At 52.5% G+C, this 22,162-nt stretch overlaps 1 protein-coding gene, 1 long non-coding RNA gene and 1 other non-coding gene across 4 annotated transcripts in view; 1 reads left to right on the top strand and 2 right to left on the bottom strand.

Annotated features, from left to right (window-relative positions):
* Positions 1-1,607: 1,607 nt before the first annotated feature.
* LOC114114896 (uncharacterized) overlaps positions 1,608-22,162 on the bottom strand; it is a 21,458-nt gene continuing 903 nt past the window's right edge. Inside the window, exon 2 of the long non-coding RNA XR_003589462.3 lies at positions 1,608-8,652. This is a non-coding gene — a long non-coding RNA (uncharacterized LOC114114896). The remainder of the gene's footprint in view (positions 8,653-22,162) is intronic.
* MIR143 (microRNA mir-143) lies at positions 4,629-4,729 on the bottom strand. The gene has a single exon (NR_107945.1). It is a non-coding gene; the product is annotated as a microRNA mir-143 (primary transcript).
* The window catches only part of IL17B (interleukin 17B), a 26,620-nt gene continuing 21,324 nt past the window's right edge, over positions 16,867-22,162 (top strand). For both annotated transcript variants that reach the window (XM_042250654.2, XM_042250653.2), the window contains exon 1: positions 16,867-20,333. The gene's annotated coding sequence lies outside the window, so the exon portion shown is untranslated. The remainder of the gene's footprint in view (positions 20,334-22,162) is intronic.

Genomic DNA, 22,162 nt, shown 5'->3' with positions numbered 1-22,162 from the left:
TCTGGTTGTGTGAGTGTGTGTGTGTGTGTGTGTGTGTGAGCGAGTCCTCCTCACAAGGCGGAGTTCTCTGGTTGTCTGGTTGTGTGTGTGTGTGCGTGTGTGCGCGAGTCCTCCTCACAAGGCAGAGTTCTCTGGTTGTCTGGTTGTGTGAGTGTGTGTGTGTGTGTGTGTGTGAGCGAGTCCTCCTCACAAGGCGGAGTTCTCTGGTAGTCTGGTTCACTGCTGTGTCCCCAGCAGCGGGCGCATCCGGGCGCCCAGTCAAGAAGGCTGGCAGGGGTAAATGGAGAGGACACAGCTTTGCCGGACATTTGCTGAAGCTCCCACCCACCCCTCCCTCCACTCCGGGGAAATCTCAAACCACAGAGCAGAACCTGCCTGTGGGAGTCAGAAAGCTGCGTCTTACCGATAATGCCCCAGGGGTGTGAGGGAAAGTTCTAGAAGGACTTCAGCAGGACCAGGCCCGTGAGTTTGGAGGAGGCCCCAGTGACTGACGCTCCAAAGCTGAACAAGAACAGGGTGTGTCGTCGGGGCGTGGGGTGTGGTGGACGGCTGGGTGGTGGCGGGGGAGCTCTCCATCCTGCCTCTTCCTCATCCCTGTGGCTCCCCAGCTGCTCCCCTGGGCCTTGTGGGACCTTGGGCTCCTCTGCAGTGCGGCGCAGGCATGCAGGCCTTGTTTTGCGGCTCAAAGGAGCATTGAGGGGAGGCCCTGGGCATCTGGGAATCAGCAGGTAGGAAGTCATGTTGATTTTTTCTCCCCCTCAGAATTTATCGGAGTTTGGAGGGTCAGCCCCAAAGGAAGAGAAGTGTGTTTAACATGTCTGCACAGTTGGGATGATGCCTGTGGTGCAGCTGATATTGCATTCACTCTGATTCCTGGCACCGTGTGAGGTGTGATTTCAGAGTTTGTCTCGCCTCCTCCACCTGGTCAGTCACACCTTTGGGACTGAAGGGGAGAGGCTGCCGCGTGGCCAGGCTCCTCAGCCTGCGCCTTGGCCCCCGCCCGAGGGGACCTCACCTTGGGGGACGTTCCCCCTTCCCTTGGTGGGTGTTCTCAGACACCGCCTGGCACCTTCCTGGAGCTTCTGACTATCCTGGTGTGGGTCCTGGTTGCTGTGTAGCTGGCCCCTGGAAATGTCCAGCAGTGTGAAGTCACCTTAGGGTTACCTCAACTGGGGCTGTGCTGTGGGCTGGATTGTGTCCCCCAACTATGTTCATGATGAACGTCTTAAACCCCAGTACCTAGACTCTGACTTTATTTGGCGGTAGGTCTTTAAAGAAATAATTTATGTTAAATGAGACCTGTAGGTGGGCCCTAATCCAACAGGACTGGTGTCCTTGTCTGAAGAGATTAAGACACTGACGTGTACTGACTGAAGACACAGGAGAACACAGCTGTCTACAAGACAGAGAGGCCTCGGAGGAAGCCAGCCCTGCTGACACCTTGCTCTTAGACATCCAGACTCTGTGATAAAGTAACATTCTATTGCTTAAGCCACCCAGGCTGTCGCACTTTGTTACGGATGCCCTCGTGAACTAATACAGGCTGTTAGGCTGCCTTCACCTCCCCTCTCCTCCTCTCATGTTCCCCAAAAAGACACGGACACAAGTCAAGGGTCTCACACTTTATTGTAGTCACGGAACACAGGAGGGACCGCTTGGGTCTCACTGAAGATTTATTTTACCATCTGTCCCAGGGGAAGCCACAGGAGACAGCTCTACCAGCCAGACCAGGCCAAATGGTAGAGAGGGGGCAAGGGCAGGTGACAGGTATAAACACAGACTTGATTTGACTCAGTCTTACAACTGTCAGCTGTGTGATCTTCGACAAGTCTCTTAACGTCTCTGTGTCTTGGCTGCCTCATCTGTGAAGTGGAATAAGTGATAGAACCTATCTCACTGAGTTGTTGTGAGGATTGAATGGGACAATGCTTGTGAAAATGTTTAACACAGTGCCTGGTAAGTTGCAAATACTCAGTAAGTGGAAGCTATTATTATCATTTGGAGCAAATCAGATTTCTTCATGGTCAGACCAGCTCCAGTCTCTGAGGAGGAGAGGGACGGGAATCTGATACTTTGTAAATTGTCTGCAGCCTGGCCTGTTAAGAGAGACAGCCTGATACATAAGTGGGAGCCACCTGGTCCCTAGGAACATGGCTACTAGACCCCAAAGGAAGGACCCTGGGGTCATGGCACCTCTTGTCTCTACAAACTCCATAAAAAGCACTGAGAAGGTTTTGTGAAAAGTTCTAGGATTGCCCCTGGACCACATCAGGCCTCTGGTATTCAGCCAGCATTTTCTGCATCTATTCAGATGTCTTCCTTTTATTTTTTATGTTTGTAGTTTTTACTTTTGGCTGAGTCACTGAACTCGGAACAGATCCTGGCTCTGCCTAATGTTATCTGGGTGACCAGGGGCTGGTCACTTCACCTCTCTGAACTTCACCATCTCACTGACCTTCAGGAGTTTTGAGGACAAAGCCAGGTAATGTGAGTTAAACTAAATGATGGAGACATCATTGGTAATGAAATGATGGATGGGTCTTAAGCTGGTTCAAAAGTAGTCTCTGTGTATGTGTGTTTGTGTGTGTGAGAGAGAGAGTGTGTGTGACTTAAGCTGGTTCAAAAGGAGTCTGTGTGTGTGTGTATGTGTGTGTGTAGGACAGCCCAGTGTTCCTGGTTCTCCAGGGTTGTGGCAGGCGTCACCACAAGAGGGCAGTCTGAGCTTTTTTGTCTTCTCTACCTTGATGAAAAATTACAAACTTTTTCTGTGGTATTCCAAATCGAACTAAAACTTACAGATTTTTAGTTTACGTTAACTGATCTAGTGAACTTTTAAAATAAATTCACATATATTTATTTATCACTAATGTGGATTTGATATTGTGACCCCACCCCCACCACTGCTTGGCATGCTGGGAAGTGGGATGGGGGTTGGGGGAGGTGGAAAGAGACACAAGCTTTATGGTGTCCTGGTTCAACCACTGCTCAACTGAGTGTCTGGACAAATTTCCCAAGAGTAGGACAGAGGTGAAGCTCCCATTCCAGCCTCACAGGATGTTGCGAAATGGACAAAATGGAAAGAAAAGCAATTTAAAGGTCAAGAACGCAGTCCTCAAGTCCTCTTACCTCCAGTGCATGGCTTTCCACGTGACCTCATGCCGTGCTTGAGCCCAAGTCCCGTGGGGGCAACTTGGGGTGGGAAGGAGGCGAATCCAGCTGTTAAACCATGACCTCAAGAACAGTATTTCCAGGAATCCCCATCTTAGCATCTAAGGGATTCCTGGGAAAACTGGACCGTGAGGACAAGGTGAGAGAGTGGCCTTCAGCACCCAGGCCCTGCCATATCTCTAAGGACCAACTGGAGTTTTCTTCTGCATCCAGCCCCATCTGCAGAAGCCAGTGTGGCCACCATGTCTGGCGGGATGTGGATGATTGCTTCAGGGGAGGGGGTAGTGACTGGAACTTCAGTGTCCCTGGAAAGTACCTTCCTGTAGTCAGAGGCCATGTTGTCGACCAGAAATCATCTAGTAACACCCCACCCCCTGGTTCAGTTGCCATGGATTGTGTGTTCCTGAGTCTCCAGCCAGAGGGAGGGTTCTACTCGAAACCACCTGGACAGTTCTGGTTCCCAGTCTCTGTTTGGCACCTTCCTTACCGGTGACCTCCAGCAACTCACTTAACCTCAGTCTTCCCCAATTATAAAATGGGATGGTATAGGACCTACTTGAAAGGTGAGATAAATACAGTGGTGGGGGGCAGGAAGAAGAGGAAGGAAGTCTATAGGATTACTGGAAAATGTCTCAGTCTGTCTTTGCTAAAAGTGACCCAGGATGTAAGGACAAGACTAGAATAGGATTTATTATGTTCTCCTCCTGCTCCCCTAATCCCAGGTTCCCAAGTCACATGCAGTGGGTAAGAACATGAATCTGAAGGCAGACAGATTAGGTTCCAAGCCTAGCTCAACATAATTTATGTGTGACCTTGGGCAGGTTGCTTACCTGAGCCTTGGTTTCCTCATCTGGAAAATGTGTCAATAAAATCCACCTCCCAAGCTTGTAGGAAGGTTAAATAAATTGTGCTTAGCCCAGTGGTTTTCCTCTGCTATTTCTGACTAGTCTGAAGCCCCTGAGAGGGATCAGATATTTGAGAGATGCCTGGATTATTTTAGGCAACACCTCAAAGAGTAAAGAGCTGGACTCAGAGCCCAGGACTTTGTCTTTAGTCTGAAAGATTTTTTAGGAATTGACCAGTTCACAAATGATGAAGTGTTTCAGCTTTGAATCAATAGCAGCTCTCTAGGACTTAGCATTAAGAAGGATTCTGAAGCCGCATCTGAATGCTTTAGGAAAGGATGCCTTGACTGATTAGCCATGTCTGCCATGGGCTCAGGAGAAAGCAGAGTCAGGGTACTGGGTAATGGCCACCACCAAATGCTCCAAAATCTCATATTACACATGAACAAACTGCGGTGCACAGAGGAGTCAGGACTTGCCCAGAAACATGAAGCAGATAGTGGCACAGATAGGACTCAAGTCCAGTGCTTCCTCAGCGGACATTCTGGAGAATGGAAACACTCCCGTCCTTCCTGGTGCCTGCAGGCACCATACCACTTACCACTTCTGGCGACGGCTGTAGAACAACTTCTCCCTTCCCGAGCTACAGTGCTTCATCTCAGACTCCCAACTGACCAGAGATGCAGCACTGCACCTCAGGCTGGGAGACAGGACGCCACACCGCTCTGCACCAGGGGCCGAAGGCAGGGAGTCCACCCTAGGCAGGAGAAGGGGCATTAGAGGGGCCTCGGCTCCTCCCTCCAGCTCCTGCCCTGGAGGCTGCTGCAGCTACACTGGTGTGCTTCCTGCCCTCAGCCTGGCATTTGAGCCCTCTGGGACCAAGCTTCACCCTTCCTTTTCTTTTTAAACAGTTTTGTTGAGATATAAACCTCCTATTCAAATTACACAATGAAATGCTCTTCTAGTTCAGTCACAGAGTGGTGAGTTGGGCTTCCCTGATGGCTTAATGGGAAAGAGTCTGCCTGCAGTGCAGGAGTTGCAGGAGATGAGGGACCTTCCCTGGGTCGGGAAGATCCACTGGAGGAAGAAATGGCAACCCACTCCAGTATTCTTGCCTGGAAAATTCCATGGATGGAAGAGAGCCTGGTGGGCTACAGTCCATGGGATCACAAAGAGTCGGACACGACCGAGCGTGAGTGCAAAAACACAGAGTGTCACAAGCATTGCCACAATCTTAGAACATTTCATCATTCCCAAAGAACCCTCTACTGCCCCCTCACCCCTCACCCTGGGTGATGGTCTACCTTTTTGACCCCATACCTCACGTTTATGCTTGGTGTAGCCCAGCCAAATGGCACATTCATGGTACTTTATATTTTATACCATCAAGCATTTGCTTCAGCCTCCCACCTGGCTTCCCTTGCTTCTGCTCCCACCAACTTCCCACCCATCCTCTCAGAATGATTTCTCAAAATGCAAATGTGCCCATATTTCTCCTGGGTTTAAAATGGTGAAAAGTCTCCTTCTGGCTGAATTCTAAAACCCTTACAAAAGGCTATAGGCCTGCCCTATCTGGCCCAGCTGGGCTGTTTCTCTTGGGCCCCTGCCCTCTTTTTCCACTCCTCCAGGGAGTCCTGTGCACACCACCTTGGGGCTCCCAGGAACCATGTTACTCCCTCTCACTCCCCTGCCCATCTCTTCTTGGTGGGATGAGTCTCTACTTAAATGGCCACTTTTCCTGTGAAGCCCCCTTTGACTTTTTCAGACGTCAGAACTCCCCGGTCTGCATCCTTTGCCCTCTTTCTTTCTTTTTTAAATTTTATTTATTTGACTGCATGAGGGCTTAGTTTCGGCACGTGCAGTCTTCGTGCGGTACGTGGTTGTGGCGTGGGAGCTCAGCTGTTCGATGGCATGTGGGATCTTAGTTCCCTGAGCAGGGATTGAACCTGAGTGCCCTGCTTTGCAGGGCAGATTCTCCACTACTGAACCACCAGGGAAGTCCTCTCTGCCCTCTTTCTCATCCTTTATTGCATTTGTGATGGTAGATGCTTAATATGTGTTGTCCGAGTGAATGAATCATGTTCTTCAGCCACATCTCTCCAGTGTCAGAGCTCTTTGCCTCTGGGTCTGACTGGGGTAGACCCAGCACCCATGTTTGTTCGTGGTGGGGATCCCTGGGCCTTGTGAAGGCCTTTGTACATGGTGAGGGACCCCAGGGAGTGCTGCTGGTAGATGAGTGAATGGCCTTGTAGATCATTCGTTTTCCTGTTAAGACCTGGCTTAGATGGGAACCTCTGAGTGAGCAGGCAGAGCCCTGTACCCCCTTCTCCTGTCCCGCCAAGATCTCAGGGCACCCCTCCTGCACTGCTGATACCACTGTGATGGCCTTGATGCTGGATGACATGTACTTTCAGGGATGTCTGAAGGGTGGAGAGGGCCGGCAGCCTTTTCTCAGGGCTGGGAGAGAGCAGGGAAACACTCACATCCTTCCAAAATTAGTGTCTCTTATGCCTCGGATGGAAACCTGACATCAGGCCCCAAACAGCAGAGTGTTTTCCTTTGGTCTGCTACTTGGGGTAGGTCAGCCCCTCTGTGAGGTATTCCCACCCAAAGAACTGCCTTCCTCTAATATGAGTAGGAACTTCTTCCAAACTGCATTTGGCTGGGGAGTGATTCCAACAACAGGACCCAGCTTGGGGGGTCCTGGACAGCCCACAGTGTCTACTCCACTCTCGGACTGCTCCCACTAGTTCTGCAAGGGGAGATGCCTGGCCTGGCCAACGTGGAAGTTTTGCTAAGAAGCAGAAGTGAGCCTTTGCTGCTGGGAGGCCAGCTGATAGGCCAGCCCCTTGCATTCCTCGGTGCGGGACTCTGTCCAAAGCTCTTTCACCTGACCACTTTTGGCTTCTCGCAATTCTGCTGCATATGTGGCCTGAGCACAGACTTTGGAAAACACAGTGACCCAGGCTGTTCCCTGTCAGTTTGCTTCCAGTCCTTCTGTTTTCCGGGAGAAAGAGCCTCAGTTTGGTGCTATCGTGTCTCTGACACTTTTCAGGCTCCTGTTTATCTCCCTCAAGTCCAGGGCCTTGCAAGCCATCGCTCAAGGGGAAGGAGTAAGAGCACCGCTGAGTATTTACTGTCTGTCTTATCTTTATTATCTCCTAATTATGGACAGTGTTTAGTTTCCTATTTAGGTATTGAAAAAAGACTCACCTCAAATTTTAAAATCTTATGATTGTAGATATGGCAAAAGTTAAAAAGGGGGCATCTGAGAAAAAAAGGGTGGGTGGCATCTGAGTGCCTGCCATTTGAAAAACCACCCCACCACGTTTAATCTGCAGAACTGCTGTGCAGTGGTCAGGGGAGCTTTATCACTGCACATGGCGAGCCAGGAAGGGGAGGAGATGGTTCCAGGGTCACAGCCTTGCTTGCACTAGGGGAATTGGCAGCTATTTCCAGCACACCCCGTTGGGCTCAGAGTATTGCCGCAAAGATAGCAGCTCTCCTGGGTGCAGAGACAGGAAATGGATGGGAGGCAGTCCCACGCTCCTGTGGGAAACTCTGACACAGGGCCAGAGGTTGAGGCCTTTGACCAGGGGAAGGTATTTGCTTCCGTATCCTCTGTGGCTGTAGGTTGCCTGGTTCTGTTCCTTTGTCTCTAGAAAAACCACAGTGACGCTGATGGTAAAAAGAACGGTCATGTTTTGAATGTTTTCATTGTGCTAATCCCTGTGCATCCCAAGGTTCCACAAGAAGGGGATTTTCTAAGAGCACAGAGCTAGGAGCCCATCTTTGGTTCCTATCAGAACAGCCACCTCAGGATCATGACTTTTAACCTCTGTGCTGAACACTTCCTCCCCTGACCACTATACCAGTCTATCAGGGTTGAGGACAGGGTCTAACCTTTCATCCATCCATTTAGCAAACCAAATACATCTTCTGCGTGCAGAGGGGACAGGCCTGCATCTGATATGGTTCTTATCCTGGAAGAGCGCAGTCAGGCTGAGATGGAAGGATAAATGCCCTTGGTGAGTTGAATAGGGGACAGACCCAAGTGGCCTTAGAGACAGCCCAGAGAGGACTGCTGAGGGCTTAGGTTCCTCCTCCCTGGGGGAGCTAGGAGGGCTTCCTGGAGAAGGTGGTGCAGCTGGATTGGGACGAGGGCAGAGGTGCAGGAAAGATGTCATTATGTCGCTCTCTGGCTCCAGGAACTCCTCCCTTGAGTTTTGCATACTTGCTGGGAGGCAGACAGAGCTGGCCTTGACCCCATTTCTCTTTCAAATGAGGCCCCATTGAGAAGGGGGTCTATAGCTCTCCTGTTCCACTTACTCTGCAAGAGGCCCCTCCTTGCTCTGGGTCCCCAGTCAGGAGATGGGTCCCACTAGGGAGACTCAGGTGGTGTGATCCCTTCTCACAAGCACTTCTCACTGTCTCCCTGTTTCCCACTTCATCAAAAGAGGCGGTCAAACAGGTGGCCTCACAATCTTACCTGGCAGAATCTTACCTGGTGCTGGCTGTCAACATCCTTCTACTCCTGGAGGACGGACTGTTTTCTCTTCACTGTTCCCCAGTGTCTTCAGGAAATGTCGCTTGGCCCCGGGGGGCAGCCTGTGTCTTCTGTCGGGAAGCTCTGGGGAGGCTGGGAAGGAGAAAATAAACAGTGGCTGTCTGGATTTTCTCGCCAGGCCTGAGGAGGAGACCTTCCTGGCTCCTTCCCTTATATGGCCAGGCTGCTCTGGGCTGGGAGCCTGCTGCTAAGTGCCCCCACCCCCCGCCTTCTCTGTGGGCGGGGGGTCACCGCTGGCCACCTGGGACTCTGGTGCTGCAGAGGCTGGGCAGGGCTCAAGAAGGAGGGCAGGACCCAGGACATGTCCCTGTGGGCCCTGCACAAACTGGCCAGCTATTGTGGCTCTGGGCTCCTTAGGGTGAAGCAGGTTGGGGGGCAAGGGGAAGGGATCCACCTGGTTATGACTTAACCCCCAGTGTGACCCTGGCCGAGCCCTTTCACTCTTCAGGCCCCTGTTTCTCCCTGTGTCCCAAATAAGCGTAGGGGAAATAAGAATTAGTCCTCACAGTCAGTCTTACGAGGTGGGAGCTTTTGTATTTTCCATCTTACAGGTGGAAAAACAGGCTTCAAAAGACTGATCTGGCCTAAAGGTGACTGTTCCATTAAGTCATGCAGGCATAGGCTGCAAGTCATTCCCCAGCACCCCACATAGGGCCTGGTGCAGACACAGGGCTCAGGACAGGAGGGCTATGGGATCACTGAATGAATGAAGCTCAGTAGTCATGTCTGTAATATGGGCACAATGTCCCAACTCCCTGGTACATTCTGAGGATCAAATAAAGCAATGGATGAGAAAGCACAGAGATGCCACTTTTATGATGGCATCGTCTCAGTTCACAGATTTTGTTTCCCCTCTGAAGTGCCTGTGTCTCAGCCCCAGGGCATTGTCTCCTAAGTGACCAGTTCCCACTCAGTCCAGCTGTGGGACCGAGAGTTGGGGGCAGATCTGCTCGGGGTCTGGGCTCTGGCAGCAGTGACCGGGTGACCGTGGGAGAGGTTGCTGGAGGGGAGGGAGGGAAGGGAGGTGGAGTTGGTTTGCTGGAAACAGCTCAGAAATGAGCCTCGCATAAGCACGAACATCCTGTGTGCTCTTGAGCTAGCCCTGGAACCTCCCTCAGCCCATCCATCATCATGGCATTCTTTGGGACCCAGGGCCCCTTCCCGGGGCCGAGGGGCGGGGTGAGGGGACCAAGGAGGCCGACCTGTCAGCATGGCCGAGAGACCGCAGCTGGCTGCTCTGCAGGCCTGCTCAGTGTCGGAGCCGACAGCGTGGGGGAGGAGGCGCCTGCAGCCCTCCTAATCCAATTTGTTTGGACCCAGTTCCGAGGTTCATTTGCTAGTGAATGAGGGCCAGGTGTGTGTGCTGTGCTGGGGCGCACGTTTGCACGCACGTGTGCGGTGTGCAGAGGTAAACAGGTGTGCTGTGTTATATAATCCAGGCCTGGGGCACCCTATGTCTTTGGCTTGTCAGCTCCTTCTCGAAGTCTTGCTTCCTCTGTTCACTTCCAAGTCTTCCTCTTTTTTCGTCTTTGTGAGATCTTGTACCAGAAAGCCCCTGGGCACTTGAGACTGAATGACTCTGAGTGGAGTCCCTTCACCACCCTGGGCCTCAGTTTCTCCACCTGTCTTATGGAGCTGGTCCCTAACCCTGCCTGCTCCACGAACAGCTGTAAGCGTGGGAAGAACGTGGTGGACAGTGAACACAACCGCGTGGGTTTCTAGAGCTTCACCGTGTTCCAAGCACTGTGAGTCCGCACGCACACCTGGCCCTCTCAAAGCCCTGAGAGCGGCTTCTGTTATCAGAGGCTGACAACCTGATAGCCCCGCATCTACCTGCTTTCAGAATCCTACCCCGTTTACTCCTTTCCAGGGAAGAAGACCACCATCCTCCACAGCTCTCTCAAGTCCTTTGGTTTCGGTAGCATGCAGGCTCTGTGTTTGTAGGTTTGTAGGGAGCATGGGATGGGGGTGGATTCTTGGCTCCTGGTGGGTTTTCCCTTCCTTGGTTCCATTTCTTTTCACCTACGACCCCAACCCAACAGCCCTGACTTGTCCTCAGCCCGTCAATCAACAGGGCCTTCCTTGTTAACCCATTCTGAGGCCTGCTCTCGTGGTCATTCTGAGGATGGGATGGGGAGTTTATTGTCGGCGGGGTGTAGAGGGGAGGATGTGGGTGCCAGTGGGTGGGGAGGGGTGGCACTCACAGTTCTGTGTCCAGGGAACCCGCTGCCTGCCCTCCTCGGGTCCTCAGGAGGCCCTTGTCTGGGGTGTTTGCTCTGTCAGTGTGAGGGTTGAAAAGGGGTGGCTCCCACCAGCCAGTGCCCTTGCCTGAAAGGAACAAGGATGCCCCCATCAGAGAATGTTGGGGTGCCTGTGGGTCCTGACCAGGCTGCTGGGCTCCGAGGGATTGAGGATGAGCCTGGGCTGCTGCTGGGTCCTTAGAAGCCTCAGGCCGAGTCTGCGGGGATTTTCCAGGCCTCGAGGCGTCTGTTCTTCCGCCCCTGCTGCTGCTGCTGCTGCTAAGTCGCTTCAGTCGTGTCCAACTCTGTGGGCTACCCCTGTGTAGCCCACCAGGCTCTGCAGTCCCTGGGATTCTCCAGGCAAGAACACTGGAGTGGGTTGCCATTTTCTTCTCCGATGCATGAAAGTGAAAAGTGAAAGTGAAGTCACCTAGTTGTGTCCAACTCTTATCGACCCCATGGACTGCAGCCCACCAGGCTCCTCTGTCCATGGGATTTTCCAGGCAAGAGTACTGGAGTGGGTGCCCTTGCCTTTTCCACCTTCTGCCCCTAGGCTGCCATTTTCTGCAATGCTTGCCCGGCTTTCAAAGGGGCTGTTCTGAGGAGCTCTAGGCTCCAAGAGCAAGAGGGGCTGCCTACCCTTTTCAGAGCACCAAGACTCCATTGGCAGAAGTGTGGATTTGGAAGGAAATTTCTCAGAGGCCCCAGTGAACCAATGCCCCCACCTCTAGACTCACCCAGGGATAAGGAGCCATTTAGGGGTAGATGGCAAGTTGTCGTTAACATAGTAGCCAAGACTGAAGGGACAGCCCTGGGGCTACCTGTGACCACTTCCAGCTGCACAAGGCTTGCAGCCTGCAAAATGCTCCCTCCCATAGCTTCGGAAATGCTCAAAACCCCTGCCAGAGATAGGAGTGACTTCCTTGCTTACTGAGGCTCCAAGAGGCTCTGCAGTGTACTCAGGTCAACGCCTGGTGAGTATCAGAGGTCAGCTTGACCCCTGGGCTGCTCACTCTCAACCCAGCTGTCCCCTGAGCTTGGGCCACAGTCGGCTGGATGACCACAAGACAGAGCTCACGTCGTCATAGATGTTGCATAAAGGCCCTGTGCCTTCTCCTGGTCTTGCTCATTTCCAAGAAGTCCGAGGGGCTGGGAATAGGCCACATCTGCAAGCCAGATGGCACTACCCTGGGAGATGGCTGAGGTTGGGGCCCCATGTGAATACACCCCCACCACCCCACGCCAGTTTTTTCTGGATGGGCTTCTTTACCCACAACTCCCCTTCCTCGGCTCCCTCACCCAGGTACAAGTCCTCCGGCCTGTGTTCTCCTTGGGTTCCAGGGCCCTAGGGTTTCCGGCATATGTCTGGGGAGAATTGAGAAGACGCTAGCCCTGGAGCCCGGCAGACCTCTGTTTGCATTCTCACCCAAAGCACTTTCTAGCTATGTGATCTCGAGCTGGTGGCTTTGCCTCTCTGGACTTTGGCTTGTTTGTGAAGGTCAAATGAGGTGGATGTCAAGTGCAAGTGCGGTTGCTGGCACATTGTAAGCCCACAATGAGCAGCGGCAGCTTCCATTATGAGCCGGCAGTGAGACACAACCACGGGAGCAAGAGAGCAGGAAGGATGAGGGCAAAGGTCCAGCGCGGCATCTCGAGATGTGGGAGCTGCCGTGTAGGGCCCCTTCCCGTGTCCCCTCCACTGTGTGGCTTCTCTGGGCCTGTGTTCCCAGAGCGCCCTCCCACCCCCTGACAGCCCCGCTGAGTTCACCAGCCTCACACGCTCCCCACTTCCTCCCCAGGGAAGGTTGCTGCCTGGGACTTTTGAGCAAGGCCTGGGAATGCAGTCTGAGGCTAACACAAGACGATGCAGGAGAAAGGGAAGAGAGGGAAAGAAAGGAGCCCAGCCCCATGGCCTACAATCCCAAACCCAGCCTTGAGTAGCTTGGGCTCTGGGAGGCTGGGGGTAGAGACCAGGGTCCCTGAGACTCCCCATCACCCTGACTTTTCAGTGTGGCCAGACTGGGAGAACAGTGACAGCGGTGACAGCCACCCCCCACCTACCACACTGGGACATGCCATAATCTTAACAATGGCCAGTACATGTTACAGGTGGCCCACTGGGTGTCTTCGATGCACTCCACACTTGCTAAGGGCTTTATTTTACACAGGTTTTTCTCATCCTCACCATTGCTTATGAGTCAGGTACCATTCTTATCCTGTTTTGTAGATGAGGAAACAGGCTTTCACGAGTTACAGGAGTCCCTTGAGGTCACACGGTTAGTAGGCGTCAGAATCAGGGTTGCCGTCTAGCTTGTGTTTTTCAGGCTCCCCTGTAAGACCAGACTATTCATGGAGACAGCCTGAGTCATGAGTCAGTGTCTTAGGACATGCCGTCAAATGTGTATTATGGAAAGCATCCTTATGGAAAGGGGGCTGTGAGCAGAGAGCACATTTTCAGTTAAGTGAAGGCTCTGTCAGCACTGGCAAATGTGTGTCTCTGGAAACAGGGGACTTCCCACAGCATTTCTCCCTTGTATGTGGTCTATTTGAAGAAAATTCCATGATAAAGGAGTTAGTTCTTTCTCTCCTGTCTACTTTGCAAAGAACTGAGACCTCTAGGGTTCCAGTTTGCTGGGCTCAGTGATGTTTTCTGGGTAATACAAAGGTTGGTTTCTTCTGGAAGGTTTTTGAAGGGAAGAGCAGCAGGTTAGGTACTGGGTCTCCTGTAGGCATGTTGTGTGATTGTAGATGAGTGCCTTCCCCTCTCTGGACCTCACTATGATGTAGGGAAGGGACTGGACTCTGTGGAATCCAGAGTCCTCCTGGGGTCACAAAAAGGGAGATGGCTTGGTTCCGCTCCTGCCCCCACCATGAAGGAATGCATAGATCTCGTTGGGGTGAAAGGCACAGGGCTGCAAGGGGAGAGTCACCCTCGCTGCTCAGCCCAGGGTGGGCCCCAGGGACATGGGCCTCAGGGTTTCCTGCGCTAGGACATGAAGTCTCAGAGCATTAGTCGTGTTCCCACTGTTCAGATGAGGAAACTGAGGTGTGGAGAGAAATAACAAGCTTAAAGTGATGCAGCCCATCAGAGGCCCAGTTGGGACCCCTTCCACTCGCTGAAGAATCCTAATCCGTCAGATCTTAACAAAGGGGCCCTGGAAGGGAGGCGGGAGAGAGGAGGGCCTTTATGTTCCTTTGGCTTTGAAGATGGAATAATCATGACTTCCTTTTCTAAATATCTTTTGGCCCTTTCTAGAACCAGATGGCGGATGTTTGGAATTTATGTTGTAAATAGTGTTTAAGAAGGGTGTGGGGGTGCAGATGTGTTACTCTCTCCAACCACCAAAAACAGGATCTGCGGGAGGGATGAGGGGCAGGGGGAAGGGGAGCTGGCTGAGAGGAGATCTGGGGAGAAGGGAGAATTGAAGGGGAAGGAAGAGAGGAGGAGAGGGAGAGGGAAAGGGAAGACAGATTGATGGAGTGAGAGAGAGCAAGACAGAGGCAGAGAGAGGAGGAGTGAGGGAAGAGACAGCAACGGGTGAAGAGGGAGGAAGACAGAGGGCAGGTGCGCAAGGGAGATGGGAGAGGGCTCCCCGGGTGCAGGCTCAGACAGGCTCCATCTTGAGTTCAGGAGCAAACCCTAGAGTTTTCTAAAAATAGTTCCGCCTTTCCCCCAGTGGGGCTGGCAGTGGGGACCCAGAGAGGCAAGCTTGCCCTTTTATGGTAAGAAAAACCCAGATCCTCCGAGGGAGCTGGGCTGGAGCCTGTAGATCTGGATGAAACCCAGTCCTGGGGTCTGGGGTGGGACTGGGCTGGATGGAGGTTGTGATCTGGTGGGGTTTCCTGGCCTGGGTAGCCCCACCCTCTGTGAAGAAAGAGCTGAGGAGGCCACCCTGGGGTCCTGGAGTGCAAGGGCTCCTAGAGACATCTGTTCCACCCCATCTCCCAGTTGGATAGAAGAAGAAACCAAGTCTCAGAGAGGGGTGGGAGAGTATGGGCGCCCTGTGTGGGGAGTGTTAAGTGTCAAGTGAGTCAATGCCCAGGTCCACATGAGATTGGCTCATGCGCCTATCATCCTGGAAGGTGTGGTCAGTGAAAGCACTGGTCTGAGTGTCAGGAGAGCCTCCCCAGGTTTTTGCCTCTCCGGGAATTCCAAGGCTGGAAAGCAAAGCTAGGGCATAGAGGATGCTGCTCCCAGCAGAGGGGGATCTGCAGGCTACTGTTTTTCCCTCCTGTGCCTGGCCTACTTCTGTACCAAAGCAAAAGCTAAGATGGCTTGAGAGACGGGGGAGGCACTCAGGAGACTGAGGCAGGCCATGGATGAAATCTCTGACCATCCAAGCTGGTTGGGTCCAGCCCCTCACCAGGCACATTGAGGTCAGAGAAGACCCTATCTCAGGTCATGTGGTGAGTTGGGGCAGAGCCAGAAACAGAACCTAGGGCTTCCCCTCCGGCCTTGGGCGCTCTCATCTGTAGGAGTCCCCTATCTGCAGCAGCTGACAACTCTGGGGACCATGTCTGGCCAAGGAAAGCACCCTCCTGGGCAGAGTTCCCAGGACTGAAGCTATGACTCTCTCCTCTGACTACCTCCTGGAGACCGTTATGTCCTGGCAGGGCACCTGCCTTTTCTTTGTCTCCCTCCTTGTGCGGAGACCATACCATAGTCTCCATCTCTGGCTAGAAGGCAGGGAAGAGGCAAAGAAAGATGCATAGGGCTGGGTGGCCACTCTGGCAGTCTGACCTCAGGCAAGTCTCCTTCCATCGTGGACCTCAGGTCCTGCATCTGTAACACGAGGAGATGGTTTTGATGCACTTAAAGGTCCCTGTTGGCTCTAATAGGACTTTTATGCTATGGGTTTAGGATTCAACATGAGGAGTGTTTACTAAGTGTCTCCCAGGATCACCAGGGTGAATGAGATGGATTTAGTAGTACTCTGTAGCTTTACAGTCCCTTAAGGCCTGGCCCCAGTGTCCAAGAGTCTCAAAAGAACTGATCCTGATACCATCTGTCTCTTCTGGGAAACTCGGCTGATTCTCTGACCTCAGCTTGAACCCAGAGCTGAAGTAACTCTGGTCTTGAGTGTCCAGAAATGCCTGCTGGTCTTGTTATCCCCTCGATTTTGCCCTCCCCGTCGCCCTCTCCCATGTGGAGTCCACTTCCCCAGGCCCATCTGGGTCCCTTCCCTCTCTGCCCTGCACCCCCATCTCTCCACACTGGTCCTCCTGTGATTCTGCCCAACGAGGATGCTTGCTTTCCTCCCCCAACCTCCTGTGACAGCCTCCCCTTCCCCCCAGTAAGGGGAAAGGAAAGGGGACAAAAATAAAGCATTTTGTTCTAAATTGGAATCTTCCCTGTGACTCTCCTGGAATTTCCATGCAGTCTCTGTGGGGCGTGTGAACAGGGCCTCCAGGGATGCTGGCCCCCTCTGCCTCATTCCTGCTGGGCAGATTGTTCCCTGGGGACCTGATCTCACAACCAGGCTCCAGGTCTCTCTGGTCAAGCCTGGTGCTCTCTGAAAAGGGCAGAAGGCAGCAGAGGGGTGGAAGGAAGTGGGAGGAAAAGGGAAGGGGTGTCTCTAGAGGCCCCTGTGTGAAGTCAGGGCAGAACTGATGTCATGCCCAGCTGGGAATCTGACATCTAGGCAGCAGGGGGTGTTCAGCCCCACAAGACTATCCCAGGGCCATTAGGGCTGTCATGTGACATCTCAGACTGGTGGTGGGAAAAGCCATGAGGTCTAACCTCCTCTAATGCTGAGTTCTAGAGTGTCCCTGCTAAGCTCATATACCTGTCTGGTGACAGGAAGCTCACTGCTTTCCAATCACCTCATCTCTCTGTGGACAAACTGTTGAAGACTTCTTCCTAATATCCTGCAGATACTTGCCTGTCTGGGGCTGCATGCCCTGTGTTTTCAGGCTGCAAAGAACAAATTCCTGATCCCCAGAGAGCTCTTCAAATCTCAAAGATGATGACTGCAGCCCTCGGGCTTCCTAACCCCCCAGCCTCATATTTGACACCTCAGAGTCAACAGTGTCCAAATTCCCAGGTCTCTCTCCTCCACTGGGGCTCTTGGTCTGATGGTATTTTGGGGGAGGGTACAAATGTCCCTCCCAGGAACACTTCTTCCATCTTCTGGAGCTTTGGTTTCTGGAGATCAAAGCCACTCCATGACCAGACCTTCACCACTTAGCCAGCCTCAAATCATAGCGGGTCTTGACCCACTCTTGGTTCCAGCCGAGTGGAACCAACAGCAAACCACTTGTTTGCTGTTCTTCTGAAAACATTTTTCCAGCCCTGCCTCCCCACCTTTGCAGGCAGGACTCCCCTGGGGTGCCGTCTTCTCTCACCTCTGTGTGTCCAAAGTGTGCCACTGCCACTCTGACCACCCCACCCCAGCTTTATCTTCCCTAAGAGTCTGAGTGTCCACTGTCATACAAGGGGTGACGGGAGCTGTCCTATTCCCATCCCAAATCATGGAGCGTCTCATCCTGCAGGGCCCAGAGGGATGGACTAACTTCTCTGTTGGCTGTAGAGCCAGGGCCAGCGTCTTAGCCTGTTTCTTTCCCTTTCTCCCCATCTTGTTCAGTTTATCTCATCAGATGCCCTCAGACACAGTGGGGTTGTTGGGGTCATATGCCTGAGGTCCAGCAGGCCCTGGGCAGACTGATCAGTGGCCCCGGAGCCCAGCAGCCCTGCCAGGGTGATGTCATGGCCACTATGGATGGCCTCCCAAGGCGGCAGCCTGCCTCTGAACACTTCAACCTGAGCTGTTTCCCTGAAGGAGGAGGAGGGTAGAGGCGGAAGCTAGTGGCAGTCGAGCAGTGTCCCTGCCAAGCTTGCAGTGTCCAGTGTGTTTTCCATTTTCCTCGGAGCGTCGCTTGGGTCAGAGGAGGACCTCACAGGAGGGCACCTAGGCGTGTGGGTAGAATGTGCGCTCTCAGGGATGTGCAGGAGTGAGGCGGCTTCCTCCTCAAAGCACCAATGAGCTGTGCCAATCAGGGGCAGCCCAGGACTGACCAGGCCCTGAGGGCACTCAGCCCACAGAAAGATATGCTCACCGGTGAGAAGTATTGTCTGAAATTTTTTGCCCCTGAGCGAGCATGGGGATGGGAAAGGGGGGCTCTGTTTTTATCTTACTAAGGCATCATTCTTCAAATAGCCCCCTTCCTAAATGCCAAGAGTTTTCCTACTAGACGAGTACAACCAGAAGTAGCTTTTGCTCACAGACTAGTTAGGACAGTGCTAGGGTTTCTGTGCATGGGTTCTGGAGTCAGCCAGACCTGGGTTTGAGCCCCAGCTGAGCCTTATATAAAGCTGTGTGACTTTGGGCAAATGACACTCAATCTCTCTGAGCCTCTGGCTTTCCAGAGGGATCATGGTATTTACTTCAGAGAGTGCTGGGTGGAGAGCTGGCTGCTTGGGAAGACTTGATATATAGTTATTGTTATTTCTGAAGGAGCAAGAGTAGATTATCCCCCTAGGTGGAGGGTGGAGTTGGGGCTTCATATGGCACCTCCTCCCTCTTAAAGAAACTGCCTTTTGTCATCACATTTGGACAGTTATTTATTTATTGAGTACTATGTGCCAGTCACTGATCTAAGGACTTCATGAGTTGTAACTCATTTAATCCAGATGATTCAATAACCTAATGAGGCTGGTACTCTTACCTTGCCCAAGGTCACACAGCTGTTATGGGGCAGATCTGAGATGCAAACCCAAGCAGCCTGACTCCTCTCTGGCACCTTTAATGGCCAGCCTGCTGCATCTTGAACTGTGGTGTTGGAGAAGACTCTTGAGAGTCCCTTGGACTGCAAGGAGATCCAACCAGTTCATCCAAAAGAAAATCAGTCCTGAATATTCATTGGAAGGACTGACGCTGAAGTTGAAACTCTAGTACTTTGGCCACCTGATGTGAAGAACTGACTTATTTGAAAAAACCCTGATGCTGGAAATGATTGAAGGTGGGAGAAGGGGATGACAGAGGATGAGATGGTTGGATGACTTCACTGACTCAATGGACATGAGTTTGAGCAAGCTCCCGGAGTTCATGATGGACAGGGAAGCCTGCAGTCCATGGGGTCGCAAAGAGTTGGATATGACTGAGTGACTGAACTGAACTGAACTGCTTGCTGCATCTTAGCTCACTCAAGCAGTGCTCTGACCCGCCTGGTCCCCTTATCACCTGGGCATGGGGATTCATTCAGCCCACACTGGAAAGGTCCCTGGCTCCAGAGTCAGCCTCTGTTTTCTCATCCAAACAAAAAGGGGCCTGATGAGTGGGTGATTGATGGGCCACGAGAGTGGGTGACTCATGCGGTGCATTCCTGTTTTGAATTGGAGAAAAGGTTTCTGGTGATGAAGCACTGTTGCCAACAAGCCTCTTTTGCAAGAAGGGAGGGGGCCGGTCTCTGTGGGGTTTCACCATGTGTGGTGAAGCCCCGTGGGGCCAGGGTTGTCTAGACAGGCCGTTAGGAGGTGGCAGACACGTGGGCTCTTTCCCCACCCCAAATTCCTGCAGACTATCGCAGGCAATCTCCGATTGGCCCGAGGCCCCTGTGTACTGCTGGGCTGGGGGAGGGCCATGTGGGCTGTGCCCACCCCTACTCCGGGGCCTGCAGGCTGCCCTGCAACTTGGTGCATGTAGGGCAAGTTTCTAAATACCCATGTGGACAGTAGCATTAAAGCATTTCTGTTTCTTCCTTCTTAATTATACAAATTCAATAAGAACAAAGTATATAACAAGAATTCAGGTAATTTCAAGGCTTGTCAAGGAAGGGACTGCTCACATACTGTACTGCTGGTGGAAGCTGTGACATGGATTGGCCACTTTAGAAAATAATCTGGTGCTTTCCTGTGATGTTGATAGTCATGCACACCAGAACCTAGCAATCCATCTCTAAATATGAATCCCAGAGAAACTCTGGCTCATGTGCCCCAGGAGACATGGACAAAAATGGTCATAATAACCACAATTGGAAAAAGCTTTATCATGATCCTTTGCACAACCCAAGGCCCTGAGCCCCAGGGCTTGTTTAGTTGGGAAATCACTGTTGAGGCAGGGCCCAGGCATAGCCTGGAGATGAGGACCTCAGAGGCTGTCTCCTCCCACCCTCAGGGCTCACACAGTGAATAAGACAGCCCCACGGGTCAGGGGTGGCACCGGGACTGGAGCTTTGTATTCCTCGGGGCTGTGTGTGTGTCAGCTGTTCCCTGGCACAAGCCAGCCTGGGAAAGGGCTGACTTTGCCCAAAGAGCTGTCCTGTGGCTCCTAGGGACCAATGACAAGCAGACTCTTTTCTGTTTTGGCAGTGGTGGAGCTAAAGGAAGAGCGATGGGCTTGGAACTAGAAGACTCAGATTCAAACTCTGGTGTGGTCACCCGCTTAGCCTCGGTCTCCTCGAGAAGTGGGATTCCTCATCCCTGCACTCAGAGGGGTCCTGGTGGGCAGACTACAAGCACGCATTTTGCAGAGTGGGTTCAAACCCCTTCCGCCAGTTCTAGCTGTGTGACTTTGGGTAAGCTCGAGTGGTTTTTTTCCATATGGATTAGGATGGTGGAATGATGCTGATCCTGCCCAAGGGTAATCCTGGGAGGATTAAGTGATAATGCAAGAGAGGGGAGATTCCCTGTACATATTCATGAGGTGCTTTGGAGGGTCCCCAGGAAGTTATGGAGTGTGGTGTCCAAGGAGCAGGGCAGGAGGTAGGAGACCTCTGGGGACAAAGGGGCAGGAGCAGCGGATAGACATACCATGTCCAGGTGTAGTAGTTCACCGGCTGTGTGACCTTATGTAAGCTACTTAACCTCTCTTTCTCAGTGTCCTTGTCTGTGCAACAGGGCTAATTGTTGCCCCTGCCTTGCAGGGTTGCTGTGCATGACTGTAGTTTGTGTAAAGGCAATCGCAGTGTGGTTCTCCTGTCCGCGCCACCTTGCTGGCAGAGGCTTGTTGTGCTCTGCCATCAGCTCTCTGTGTGACCTAAAGCAGTCTTCTCTTCTTCTGGATTCAGTGACCTCGACTGTGTTTGTAAGGGCCTCAGGCTACTTGACAGCACAGAATTCTCCAAACTCCATACACCTGGTGTTTCCTGGAGAGGCTGGAGTGCAGCTTCCTGCCAGAGCCAGGATTCCCTGTCAGCTGATGAGTGTGCAGTGCTTCAGACACCACACTTTGGGACACATGACCCACAGAAGGCCCTATTATATATGCAGAAAATGAGACTTCACCTAGCCCTTTACACATTTCAAGCTGACCCTCTCCTGTGCCTTGTAACCTCTGACCTCTGAACTTACCCCTCTTGCTTCTTTCCAGACCCTGTTCTGTCTTCAGCAATTTAGGGTGCTCCCTGGCCAGTCCTCACTCTCACTTCTCTCTAAACATAGCTAAGGTCATCTTGCTTCACAACAGGACTAGGGTCCAAACGTAATGAACATGAGCCCCATTTATTCTGCTTTTAGGCTTCCCCGATAGTTTAGCAGGTAAAGAATTTGCCTGCAATGGAGGAGACATGGGAGATGTGGGTTCGATCCTTGGATTGGGGAGATCCCCTAAAGGAGGAAATGGCAACCCACTCCAGTATTCTGACCTGGAAAATCCCATGGACAAAGGAGCTTGCTCTTAGGTACATATGTCCCTTACGCTTTAGGACAGCCAAGTGAGGTCAGAACAGAGACCATAGCTGTTCTATAGAAGAGGAAGCTGAGGCTCAGAGAAGGCAAGTGACTTGCCCAAGGTCATGTGTTCTGTAAGTAAAAACAAGCCAGAATTGGACCCAGGCAACTGGTTCCAGAGTCTGCTTTTAGTGGGAGGTGAAAGTGCTGGGCAGGCTGACACTGTAGGACTGTGTCCATTCTGGGCCCTAGATGTGGCCAGAGCATACTCAGAAGAGCCGTGTCTTCCAGCCCTGCCTCCCACGTTCCCCATTGCAAGTCCTCTGCTTTCCTCTGAATCCCCTGGCTCCACCACCTCACCTCACTGGAACTCTCTGCTGTCCCCATCTCCCTCCAAGATCCTGAACCCTTAGTACACTGAATTTAGAGACCAGCACCTTCCCCAGCAGAGGCTGCCTCGGGGCAGGCTCATCCTGAGGTCTCGGGGCTGTGGGCTGACCCTTCCCTTGGTCAAGCCTGCAGTCAGAGATGCTTCAGCTCTTTCCACCTCCTGAGGCTCAACCTCCAAGAACATCCCAGGCTCCAGGTGTCAGCTTGGCCTCTAAACCTGTTGTCAAATGGCAGACTCAGCTCAGGGCCTCCTGGGGAAACTTCCCAACATCAGCTGCCCTCTAGGCTCAAACAGGGCTCTAAAGCCACATCCTCAGAAGCACAGAGACTGTGTTGTCTGATGGCC

This window comes from Ovis aries, chromosome 5 (genome assembly GCF_016772045.2).
Source record: "Ovis aries strain OAR_USU_Benz2616 breed Rambouillet chromosome 5, ARS-UI_Ramb_v3.0, whole genome shotgun sequence".
NCBI classification, from domain to species: Eukaryota; Metazoa; Chordata; class Mammalia; order Artiodactyla; family Bovidae; genus Ovis; species Ovis aries.
This window is presented reverse-complemented; position numbering and strand designations above follow the sequence as displayed.